Source organism: Eulemur rufifrons, chromosome 18, assembly GCF_041146395.1.
Source record: "Eulemur rufifrons isolate Redbay chromosome 18, OSU_ERuf_1, whole genome shotgun sequence".
NCBI lineage: Eukaryota > Metazoa > Chordata > Mammalia > Primates > Lemuridae > Eulemur > Eulemur rufifrons.
The window spans coordinates 52,930,833-52,941,833 of NC_091000.1; the positions used below are offsets into that span (position 1 = coordinate 52,930,833).

General features: G+C 38.9%; 1 protein-coding gene across 1 annotated transcript in view; it reads right to left on the reverse strand.

The window, feature by feature from the left end:
- The window catches only part of CDKAL1 (CDK5 regulatory subunit associated protein 1 like 1), a 582,236-nt gene extending 579,255 nt beyond the window's left edge, over positions 1-2,981 (reverse strand). The window contains exon 1 of the mRNA XM_069493178.1: positions 2,950-2,981. The gene's annotated coding sequence lies outside the window, so the exon portion shown is untranslated. The remainder of the gene's footprint in view (positions 1-2,949) is intronic.
- Positions 2,982-11,001: the final 8,020 nt, after the last annotated feature.

Below are 11,001 nucleotides of genomic sequence, written 5' to 3' on the forward strand. Positions count from 1 at the left end.
TGAAAATAGTAAAAAAGGAAATATTGAAAATGATATCAGAGAGTAGCGGTTACTTACATAGGTGACTTATTAGGGGAGCTTCTATAATATCAAATCCCCAGGTTCCATTCTGAATTAGAATCTGCAAGGGTAGACCTGAGGCACGTGAACTCAGAAACCACCCAGGTAATTCCACTAATCATCCCTGATTAAGAACCACTATTCTGGCTGGGTACAGTGGTTCACGCCGGTAATCCCAGCACTTTGGGAGGCCGAGGTGGGAAGCTTCCTTGAGGCCAGGAATTTGCGATCAGCCTGGGCAACATAGCAAGCCCCAATCTCTACAAAGTGTTTAAAAAATTAGCTGGGCGTGGTGGTGTGTGCCTGTAGTTCTAGCTACTCAGGAGGCTGAGGTGGGAAGATCGCTTGAGCTTAGGAGTTTGAGGTTGCAGTGAGCTATGATGACACCACTGCACTCTAGCCCAGGCAACAGAGCAAGACCCTGTCTCAAAAAAACGAAACCAAAAAGAACCACTATTCTCCCACAGCCGTGATTCTCAATCTTGAACATCCATTCTATTAACCTAAAGCACTTTTGAAAATTGCCAACACCTGAGCCCTAGGCCAGCTGAATCAATCTCTCAAAATGGAGCCTAGGCATCAACATTTGTCAAAAAACTTTGCAGTAATTCTCACGTGTATAGCCACAGTTGCAAACCAACGTCCTCGATTAATGGTTTTCACAGTGTGGTTCCCACACCAGCAAGACTAGTCACATCATAGGGAACTTATTAGAAATGAAAATTCTTGGGCCCACTCCAGATGTCCTGAATCAGATATTTTGAGTAAAGCCCAGCAATCTTTAACAAGCTCTACACGTGATTTTGATATGCGTTGAAGTTTGATAATCACTGTCCCAGAGTTATTCTTTCATAAAAATCACACAGAATGCATGTCAAAAAATATATTACCTGGTCAGCTGATTTTCAACAAGTATGACAAGACAATTCAATGGGGAAAAAACAGTCTTTTCAACGAATCATGCTGGGACAACTGGATAGCCATATGCAAAGAATGAAGCTGGAGCCTCATTTCACATCATGTACAAAAACTAACTCAAATGGATCATAGACCTAAATATAAGAGCTAACACTATGAAACTCTTAGGAAAAAAATAGGTGTAAATCTTCCTGATATTATAGTAGGCACTGGTTTCTTAGTTAAGACACCAAAAGCACACGCAACAAAAGAAAAAATAGTTTAGACTTCAACAAAATTAAATGTTACGTGCTTCAAAGACACCATCAAGAAAGTGAAAAGACAACCCATAAATGGAAGGAAATATTGGCAAATCGTATATCTGGTAAGGGTCTTGTATCTGAATATATAAAGAACCCCTACAACTCAATAATAAAAAGACAACCCAATTTAAAATATGGGCAAAGGATTTGAATAGACATGTCTCCAAAGAAGATACAAAGATGGCTGATAAGCACATGAACAGATATCAACATCATTAGCCATAAGGGAAATGCAAAACAAAAGTACAATGATATACCACTTCACACCCACTGGAATGGCTAGAATCAGAAAGACAAGTATTGACAACTATGTGAATTAGATTACCCAGAGGGAAAGAAAAAGAGAACAGAGTTGGGTAAGAGTATAAGACCAAGCCTTGAGGAACTCCAAATTTAACTAGCAAGTAAAGGAGAACCAGCCTAAAATGGAGATCAAGCCACAGCCATCAGAGAAGGAAAAAAATCAGTGGGCCAGAAAAGGCAAAGGAAGAAGGCGGCATGTCAAGGAGGTGGACATGGTCAGGGCTGCTGAATGAAAATGAAAGGTTAAGTAAAATAAACAAAAATGTCTCTTGGATGTAGTGGTATGGAAATCATATTGTTTCCATGAAATGATGGTGGCAAATGGCTAAGAAATTGGGCTACCTTTCTGCATAGTCTCATGTGTAACATGCCACTCAAACATAAAATGTTTAAAATAAGTTAGCACTTTGATTACCTGCAATTAGTCTAAAGTCCTCCTGAAAGATGATTCTGGAAAACAAAAATTGCTTAGGAAAAGCAAGCATCCCATAAGTTCACAAAACCACTACAAGGACTCTTTAAAACTACCTAAAAGGAATTAAACTCCACAAAAGACCACTTTATACAGGAGGGTTAATGATGTTCCATAATACTTCTAACTTCTTACTGATTACGACAGGTGTGTTGACATTTGCCAAGACTGTGATCCAGTGTCTACCCTTAATAATAAATACGTCCAGCACTACAACGTCTGCATAGTGCGAGTAACCAACAACTACAAAACAAGAATAAGGCAATAAGGTAGGTATCCACATCACCTTTCAACCGAAAGACACGTGTCATCCCGAGATTCAGGTTTTATGAGTAAAGGAGAAAGAAAAGTGAAAGAGCAAGACACCTGCTCCTCTGGCCAACTTCAGTTTAAATTCTTATTATGCTACTGCTCTGTGAAAGTTAAAAAACTGCGAAAGCCTTTTCATATCCACAAATTCACTAACGTAGAAAGTGGGAGAACAAATGAAGTTAAATCTGACAATAAGGAAGGAAAGCGATGTAAGGCTGGTCTCACCCCTCCTCTCCCTAATGGAAAAAGCCCACCAGACCTGCCAAAAACAATGCCTGCCTCCAGCCTTACAAGCGGTACTTTAAATACTCCTAACAACCCGGCAGCACCTGAGGCCGACGACCCTGTCTTCACTCTGGCAGCCCTATCTGCCTCCCAATTCCCCTATCCCAGCTGGCAAGTCCCCTTTTAACTAGGAAACAAATTAGCAAAAAGCCCGAGAAGACTGGAACTAGAGAAACAAGGCTTCGCCATAAAAGGAGCTCTGGCCACACTCTGCCCTACACTGATCCATCGCCACTCTTACCCAGCAGTCGGAAAATAAAAACCAGTCCAAAGTGAGAGAATCAACACGCCACTTACCGGAAACTGCAGACTTTAGATGGAGAGCGCCATGACACATCCGTCCCGCCACGTTTATATACGCATGCTCGGCGACGGTGGCCCGAAGAGATCAAATTGCATCATTGCTGAAAGCGCGAGTTCTCGTTTAACCTAATTTAGTAATGATTACACTTCAGTTCCTTTGGTTGCCAGAGCGAAAATAACACCCCCAAGTCCTCGGGTTCTTAGAATTGCATGATAGCTAACTTCTGCTGAGCTCTTATTATGTATCTGGCAATGTGCTAAGCACTTTTCATAAACATCTCACAATTTATTTACTATTATTGTTCCCAGTTTACAAAAGAGGAAACTGGGAGTTTAAGTACTTGCTATAAATTACTAGTAGTGACTGCCGCCTGAGCTGAATCTGATTTTGCCTGACTTCCAAAGAACCTGCTCTTTTCACTACATTTTACTAGCTTCCTCAAACTTTTGTGAAAAGAGGTTTTGTTCATGTAAGAGAGTAGAAGAGGATACAGTAAGAACAGTTGGTAGATTAAACTTAATAAAGATCATTTAGCATCAGGAAGGTTTTTCTGGTTTTTGTTTTGTAATACTTCTGCTTCACATGTTATCTCACTTCATTATTCATTACCCAAGAACTATATTTGACCATCTGTTTACCAGAATAACATCCCTTTAAAAAGTAAAGGTAACAAGCCAGAAACAGGAGTCAGAAATCACGAGTTTTGTGTCTAACTTTGGGTTTCATGGTGATTTGGAGCAATTATCTTATTCTGCAAATACCTTTCCTAGTACAATTTCCTCTAATCAAAATGCCACCCCCTTTCTTTGCTTATCCATATCCATAAAATAAACTTACCTAGGATCCAATGCAGTCCTAACCCAGCTGAATTAGAAGTGTGTGTTTATGTTGCCCCATCTCTTTCACTAGACCGAAATTAGGCCCTAGTTATCTTCTTGGTTGTAATCACACTGCCTAGCACATAGCTTTGTACCAAATAGCCTCACAATAAACATACAGCGAATGAATGAATGACTCCACCCCTTTTCCTCAATATCTAGTTAAGTTCCATTAAGGAAATTTTACTGAGCGTGCATCTTGTAAGCACAAGCACTGTGCTAGATGCTGAAGCTAAAAAGAAAGAAAAGACTACTGCAAGGAAATCATTTCAATAGCAAATACCAATTACTACGGAGGATGAACTCACAGGGGCCCACAGGTGAAGTAAGGGAAATAAATGAAGGCATTCCAGGCTGGAGAGACAGTGAAAGCAAATGAAGGTGTGCACACCTGAAACGATGAACTCTTCTACAGTAGAAAGGTAAAGAGTGAAGCTGGTGATGGAAGAGTGCTGCAGGAAAAGGGAAGGGCAGAGACCAGATCAAATGAACCTTGTATGCTAAAACAAGGACATTAGACCTAATTCTAGATGTTCATTATTAGGCAACATAAAAGTGTCTGAATAGATTATTCTCTCAGGAGAGTGGGTTTGAAGACAGTACTTCAGACAGGAAGTGATAATGAAAGCCTAAATTGAGTTGTTGGCTGTGAGGAATGAGAAGGGAGGACAGATTTGAAGAGAGATTGAGCAGGTAGCATCAGGAAGACTTAGTGATTGATAGCTGTTTAAAAAGAGGATACAAGGATGTTTCCAAATTTTTGGCTAAAGCAACTAACACAAATACCTCCTCAGTGAAATCTATCTCTTTAGGCCCTTTTAGTATAAATCAAGTGAAAAGCCAGTGACCCTACTTCTAGGAATTTATCTTGCAAAAATACGCATAATGACCTATATTCCACAGTATTTTTTGAAGCATTGCTTATATTAGCAAAATACAAAAAAACCCTCTCTAGCTCCTCAACAAGGAACTGGTTAACCATATTTATAGTATTTGTACAGCTGTTGAAAAAGAAGGAATCTGCTTTTAATGTACTATCCAAGATACATTCTTAAGTGGAAAAAGCAAGTTGCAAGATGGGGTATATACAGTGTTGTACATAGCAACTGGAGTAAATATATATATTATCTCTGGTAGGATATGTAAGTAGCAGATAATGTGGTTGTCTCTGGGAATTGAAACTGGGTAATAGGATAATGAGGTTGTCTCTGGGAACTGAGTAGCTCAAGGGACATTTACTTTTTTCTATATATCCTTTTTTAAGCTTTTATTATTGTACCATGTTAATGTATTATTTATTCAAAAAATAGGGCAGGTGTGGTGGCTTACGCCTACAGTTCCAGCTACTCAGGAAGTTGAGGTGGGAGGATCTCTTGAGGCCAGGAGTTCAAGACCACAGTAAGCTATGATTGCACCTGTGAATAGCCACTGCAGTCCAGCCTGGACAACAAAGCGAGACCATGTCCCTAAAAAAAATTTTTTAATAGATAAATTTCATAAATGAAAGTAATCAATAACTTTTTTATGAGAAATAATTCATCTGTTGAATAAACTCTTTAAAATTTAAATTTAAATTTAATTTAATAATAAATTTAACAATAATCATTAATAGTAATTAATTAATGTAAATAAAATTTAAAAATTATAAGAAGTGTACATGACAAACCAGGTGTGGTGGCCGGGCGCGGTGGCTCACGCCTGTAATCCTAGCACTCTGGGAGGCCGAGGTGGGCGGATTGTTTGAGCTCAGGAGTTCGAGACCAGCCTGAGCAAGAGCGAGACCCCATCTCTACTAAAAATAGAAAGAAATTATATGGACAGCTAAAAATATATATAGAAAAAATTAGCCGGGCATGGTGGTGCATGCCTGTAGTCCCAGCTACTCGGGAGGCTGAGACAGGAGGATCGCTTGAGCTCAGGAGTTTGAGGTTGCTGTGAGCTAGGCTGACGCCACGGCACTCACTCTAGCCTGGGCAACAGAGTGAGACTCTGTCTCAAAAAAAAAAAAAAAAAACAAACCAGGTGTGGTGGCTCACACTTGTAATCCCAGCACTTTGGGAAGCCAAGGCAGAAGGATCACTTGAGCCCAAGAGTTCAAGATCAGCTGGGCAACATAGCAAGACTCCATCTTTACGAAAAATTTTTTTTAATTATCTGAAAAATTAGCCAGGCATGGTCGCATGTGTCCATAGTCCCACCTATTTGGGAGGCTGAGGCAGAAGGATCACTTGGGCCCAGGAGTTTGAGACTACCCTGAGCTATGACTGTGCCGCTGCACTCGGGACTGGGTAACATAGTGAGACCTTATCTCTAAAAAGAAAAAAAAAAATGAAGTATACAAAAAATTTTCTCTGTAGAAGATTAGATAAATTTTAAATTTAGTAGAATGAAATTTAAAGGAACTAATCTAGTTCTTATATGAAATGTGAAAAATATAAATAATAAGTGATCTTAATTTTTAAGGTTCAGCAGGTCACCATGCATCAGGCAAATATATTGTTATTTATATTAGCTTTCCATGGCTTGCCACAAAAATCCAATTCTGATTTCTTAAGCAACAAGAGTCAGAAACACATGAAAATCAATGCTAGATCCAAAGATTTTGATAATATCTAATAAATTGGGTGTCAGAATGAAGTTCCCCAGCTGGACACCATACAACTAAAGCAGTTCTTGGGAAGATTTTTCAGGTGTTGGATGAACCCAAGAAGAAAGATGATGGCAGTAGGAATATAGGAAGAAAAAAAAAGAAGAAGAAATACAAGATCTAGTTCCAGGGAAAATTTGCCAAAAAATGCGTGAATGTTTCAATGTAGAGAATAAAAGGAAAGAATGCTTATGTTCTTAAATAAACTGATCAAAGATCATATGTCAGCCTGAAGAATCTTAAATTTTAAAAAAATCATATAAAAACATGATGTGAAATAAATCAACCTCCTGTTGTCTTTGGATTAATGCTGAAATTTTCTCTGTATAATCTAACCACTAGGGGTCAGAGTGTTATACTTCTAATATCAGCTATTCTAGTCTGTCAATTTAACACAAATAGATTTGGTTCAATTCTGTAATTAATTTTATCTTTTCATTCTCCCGCTCTCAGTACAAGTGATTTAGGGGCTGAATAAGCGGCCTGTGGCCCAGGCCAGAGCAATGAGAACACTACATTCCCTTGCCACTGGGCGTGTAACCCACACCAGCCCAGGGTGAATTCTGGGCTGTCAGTCAACTGTGAGAATCGGAGGCTAAAGCTTCCAGAGTTACCACGTGGAGAACACCTGCCTGAGACCAGCAATGTTTTAGAGGAAAGCAGAGTTGAGAGATGAAGGGAGAAACCAATAAGTTCTGAAGACAACTGTAAGGCCCTTACATCCAGCATGCCTGGAGCTAACTTTACTTCTAAGCTGTTTGGTTTTGTTAACAAGTAAATCCTCCCTTTTTTAATTAAAGCAAATTTGAGTGGGTTTCTATGACTAGCAATCAAAAGACTCCTGGCCAAACTTCTTCTTGTTACATATTCTCTTAATGATTAAAAAAATAATGATTTACATCTGTTGTCTAACTCCCTGATTGCTTATACGTATCTGTAGGAAGGGGACATGTAATATTTTCTTTGTCCTTCAGTAATATATGCCTCATAAATTGTGAACTTACTGAGTTACATAATAACATGTCAATATTTATTGAGTGCATACAGTATAGCGACTATTGTTGTAAATGCTCAGGAAACACAACAGACCAGCATCGCTGCCCTCTTAAGAGTTTATATGCTCACAGGTAGAGATAGACAAATCATAACAAATATGATATAGTATGTTCAAAGGTGATACACATTGCTGAAAAATTACAGCAGATTAAGAAGCAAGAATCAGGGCATGCAATTTTTAAAGATGGTGGTCAGAGGAGGCTGAGAAAAATACCTGTAAGCAAAGGTTTGAAAAGTGTGAGTAGTCAGCCAAGGAATGTCAGGGGGAAGGCCATTCAAGGAAAAGGGACCAGCCCGTGAAAAAACCCTAAAGGTAGGAGCATGCCAGACCTGCTTGAGAAACAGCAAGATCAGTTTGAATGGAGTGAGAGAGTGAGCGAGTGAGCATTAACATATCAAAATGGGATCATGTAGACAGCAAACAAAACATGTAGGGCCTCACAGGCCGTACTTGACTTTTACTCTGAAAGAAATGGGAGCCGCTAAAGGGTTAGGAGAAGAGGAGGAGATCACGGAGGTCAGTTAGAAAGCAGTTGCAATAATCCAGGCAAGCGCTGGCCATGCCCTGCACTGGGGGGCAGCGGTCGAGGTGAGGAGGACCACTTTGATTCTCAACATGCTTGAAGATACAGCCCACAGAATGTCCTGAAGGTTGGAATTGGGATACAGTAAAAAAAAAAAAAAAAAGAAAGAAAGAAAGAAAGAAAGAATGACTTTAAAGTTTTTAGCCTGAACAAGAACAATGAAACTGCCATCAACGGTGATTGAAATGATTGCAGAAGGAGTGGGTTTGGGAGTAGAAATGAGGGAGATCAGGAATTTAGGATTTGGGGTTTTTTTTAATTTTTTAATTTTTTGGACTTATTTTGAAATAACCAGACAGTTTTAAAGTTGCAAAAACATTACAATTAATTCAAGTATAGCCTTCACCTGGCTTCCGCAGATGTTAACATTAACATCTTAGGGAACCAAATTACAATGATCAATACCAGGAAATTAACATTGCCATGATAACTATTAACTGTTCCCATCTGGGACAGCTCCTCATTCTTTGTCTTTCATGACCTTGACACTTTTTGAAGAATAATGGCCAGTTATTTTGTAAAATGTCCCTCCATTTGAGTCTGTCCAGTGTTCCCTCGTGACTAAATCCAGGTTATGAATTTTTGGCAAGAACACTACAGAGGCGATGCTGTGCCCCTCTCGGTCCATCGCATCAGGAGGCACATGTCTCATTAGCGATGATATACTTTGAACACTTGCTCTCTTCACTGTGGAATTACTGTTTTTCCCTTTGTTATTAGTAAGTGCCTTGTGGGAAGATACTTTGAGATTACATAAGTATCTTGTTTCATAGCACGTTATTGCCCACTAATTTTAGCATCTGTTAATGATACTTGTAGGCAACGATTATTACTGTGGTGTTTGCCAAATGGTAACTTTCCATTCCCATCATTTCTTCTACTGACATTATTAGATAAGCTGTCCCTTCTCCCCCATGAATTTATCTACTCAACTGTTTATTTATATCAGTGTGGACTCATGAATGTTTATTTTATGCTATGGTGTATAATCCATTACTAGCATTATTTTGCTGCTCAAATTATCCCAGATTTGGACATTGGCTTTTAGGTTGGCTTCTGTATTCTTTTGAGATGTCTACATTGTATGTGTGTGTGTTTATATACATCTATATGTATTTTTTTTAGCACTTCCTTATTTTCTGGAACTACAAGGTGCTCATTTTGCACTTTCTGTTCCCCAACCCTGGAATAAGCCAGTTCTCCAAGGAGCCGTGGTTCCTGTTGGTACAAAATAGTATTTAGAAACCAAGAGATGGGCACCACGTATGCTCCTTACTGTTGGGTGTCACTGCTTCAGAAGCTCAGTTTTAAACATGCTAACCTTGAAGTGTCTATTAGACATCCAAGTGTATTGTTAACTTCACAGTTGGACTTATGATTCTGAGCTTTAGGTGAGAAGTTTGGGCTATAGACATAAATGTGGGAGTTGTTCATTAATAAGTAGTGAAAAGGACTAAAGACTGAGGCCTGAGACACTCCAATATTAAGATGAAGGAGAAGAACATAAGCCAGCAAAGAATACTGGGAAGGAGCCATGAGGGAGGTAGGAGGAAAACTAGGAGTACGGTGTCCCAGAAGCCAAATGATAAAAGCATGTCACAGAAAAGGGAGTGATCAACTGTGTCAAGTGATACTGATGGGTCAAGCAAGATGAAGACTGAGGATTGATTATCTTACTGAGCAACGTGGAAGGGCAGTTTAGGTGAAGTGATGTGGGTGAAAGATGGATGGAGCGAATTCGAGGTTGAGGAAGGGGAGAGAACCAAAGATTCTGAGCACAGACAATTCTTGACGTTTTGCCGCATAGAGAAGCAGAGTATGGGACTGCAGCAGTAGAGGAAGCAGGTTCAAAAGGAAAGAATTTTTTTTAAGATAGGAGAAAATTTAGCATATAAAAGCATGCTTATATGCTAAATAGCAACAATCCTCTGGAGACAGGGAAATTAATCACATAGCAGAAAGAAGGGAGGAACCACTGAATTGATATTCTTGAGAAAGGGCTGTGACAATTTTCTAAGCATTGTGTGATAGTACCTGACATATAAATAGTTGGAGAATAAGTAAGTGATGTTTACCTTGTTGTAAAAATCAAATACATTTGGCTGTCATTTTAAAACCCTCCCTTAAAGAAATGTGATTTAAAAAAAACTAGAGCTTTCTAATAAGACATTAGAAGTGACTGTCAACAGTCAACTAAAGTATAATATTATACGGGAAATATATTCCACTGGCAAGTATCAGAAGGTGGTCACTGCCAGGAAGATATGGAAAGAGAAAATCGTTTTCTCCCCTTTTTTTCTTTTTTTAATCATAAGGCACTCATGGCTTTTATTTAAGGGAAAAAAATGCATTCACTAAATGTTCTCTATTAGCTACATCTCTCACTGGCTTCTTTCCAAATATTTTCTTACAAGTGATAAATCTGTAGGAGAAATTCAGAGATTTGCAATTCCACCCAGAGCAACTCTCTTTGAGAGTCAGTGGTGAGAATACCAAAGGCCAAGGAGGGTTTCACTAGTGAGAAGCTCTTTGTCAGAGAACAGAACAGAATCCTTGCAGCAGCTGATTTCATGAGAATTTATTCCCTGAACCTACAGAAAAAGCAGATTTAAACTGCAATAGCTGGGAGAGAAGAAGGAGAGGGAAGTATTCATGTTGGTTTATTTGCTTATTCTAAATTTCTCAAAGGCCCACGTTGGGGTTGTTGTCCTTTCAATAGGAGAGTAAAAGCAAAGATCAATAGAAAAAGCAAACTGGGACAAAATACAGGAAAAAGACTTTTTTGTTTTATCCTCTGTTGTATTATGATATTTTCCCTCTATAATTTCTCAATAAATGATTGCTATGAAGGCATAAAAATGCTTATTAAAAAGGCACTCA